The sequence below is a fragment of the Chrysochloris asiatica genome, unplaced genomic scaffold (assembly GCF_000296735.1).
Source record: "Chrysochloris asiatica unplaced genomic scaffold, ChrAsi1.0 scaffold00048, whole genome shotgun sequence".
Lineage (NCBI taxonomy): Eukaryota > Metazoa > Chordata > Mammalia > Afrosoricida > Chrysochloridae > Chrysochloris > Chrysochloris asiatica.
The window spans coordinates 20,009,625-20,011,507 of record NW_006408566.1 but is presented as its reverse complement, the minus strand read 5'-3'; the positions used below and the strand labels follow the sequence as shown (position 1 = coordinate 20,011,507).

Sequence of the window (1,883 nt, the reverse complement as noted above, 5' to 3'; positions counted from 1 at the left end):
TACGGAGGGAACAGTCGCTGGAAAAGGATGTCATGCTGGGTAAGATGGAGGGTCAGAGAAAAAGAGGAAGACCCCCAACGAGATGGATTAGCCAAGTGGCAACATTGCATTGATGGTATTGAGTGTGGTGGCGGCAGTGAGGTTGGCCCAGGATCGGACATTGTTTCGTTCTGCTGTGCATGGGGTCACTATGAGTCGGTTCTGACTCGATGGCATCTGACAACAACAACATAAAGCAAAAAATAGAGAGTAGTGTAGTTACAGAATTTCCAAATGGCAAAAGTAGATATTAAGATAAAACAGACTGTTTTACATAGGAAAAAAATAATAAATGATAGAGTTACCTCAAGGAAAATTAATACACCTGCACATCATGATAAAAAAAAGAGGAAAATTAGAAAGATTTGGTAAACATTAACACAATATAAATGAAAATGAAAAGAATATCCTCAAGCAAAATAAACTCAGTGCAGAAAATTAAGTGAAACAAAGAAACTAGCAGCATCACAAAAATCACACAGAAAAATGACAGCAATCAGTTCATACTTATCAATAGTTACATTGAATGTAAACAAGACTAAATGCGCCAGTCAAGAGATGGAGACCAGAATGGATAAGAAAGCAAGATCCTTCAATATGCTGTCTAAAAGAGATACATCAAAAAGATACAGAAGGCCTAAATGCAAAAATGGTCAGACAAACTTTGGTACTTACACACCATGATATATTACACAACAGTGAAGAATACTGATGAATCTGCACATAGTCACCTCACAACAAGATGAACCTAGAGGACATTATGCTGAGTGAAATGAGTTAATAACAAAAGGATAAACATTGCATGAGACCAATTTTGTAAAAATATTAAGGAAAGGTTTTTCTTGATAAAAGAAACCATCTATGATGGTTATGGGGATGGGGGGGGGAGGATTGTTCATGGGCAGGAGAGTAAATACATGTTACCATGGGTGACAGGGCAGGCAGTATACAATAAGAGGAAGATTAGCAAAGAAAAGATGAAGTGGGAGACACAGAAAGGAATGCAATAGTTCAGGTGAATGGAGGTAAATTCTGTTGACTGTTGGTACGTAATAGTTACTCTTGTTGTTGTTAAGTGCCGTCAAGTCAGTTCCGACTGACAGCGACCTTGTATAAGGCTTCCAAGGAACGGCTGGTAAGTTTGAACCTCCAACCTTGTGGCTCAACTGATCTTGCAGTCCAGTGCTTACCTTACAGCACCACACTAGGACTCCACTAGTACATGGAGGGGATGACAATCATTATAATGATTTGTTGAATGTAAAACTGATGTTCACTCAATTCACAATAAAAAGTTTTAAAAACAAATACCCTGCTAATATCAAGAGCCATGATTTACTTGAAGTTATACTCAAAGATACTTCTACAAATAAACCTGGTTATGTGTGTAAACCTTTACCACCAAATAGCCTAATACCAATTCTTAAGTTGCTAAGGAATGTTTGTTTTCATAACCAACTGGCAAATTTAATGCAAATGAAACAAAAAAGAGCATAATATAGTATGGCTTGGGGGTGCCTGATATTCATTTTGTACTGGAGTGGAAACCACAGAAAAAGTTCTGAATGACGTTAGCAAATCAAAAGACTTTCAGCAGATTGTGAAAACTACTTAAGAGAAAGCTGCTTCAGCATGATGCATTAATGAGTTCAACAAAAAGAGTCAGCACATGCTTTACTTTATCTTTATGAAGAAACAAACAAATGGATATGAATGGATGTTGTTGTTGTTGTTAAGTGCTGTCGAGTTGATTCCGACCCATAGCAACCCTGGATAGGGTTTCCAAGGAGCAGCTGGTGAGCTTGAACCACCGATCTTGCAGTTCAAATAACTTTGCAATCTGA

At 37.8% G+C, this 1,883-nt stretch overlaps 1 protein-coding gene across 1 annotated transcript in view; it reads right to left on the bottom strand.

Annotated features, from left to right (window-relative positions):
* OMA1 (OMA1 zinc metallopeptidase) overlaps positions 1 to 1,883 on the bottom strand; it is a 106,521-nt gene that overhangs the window by 26,976 nt on the left and 77,662 nt on the right. The window lies entirely within an intron of this gene.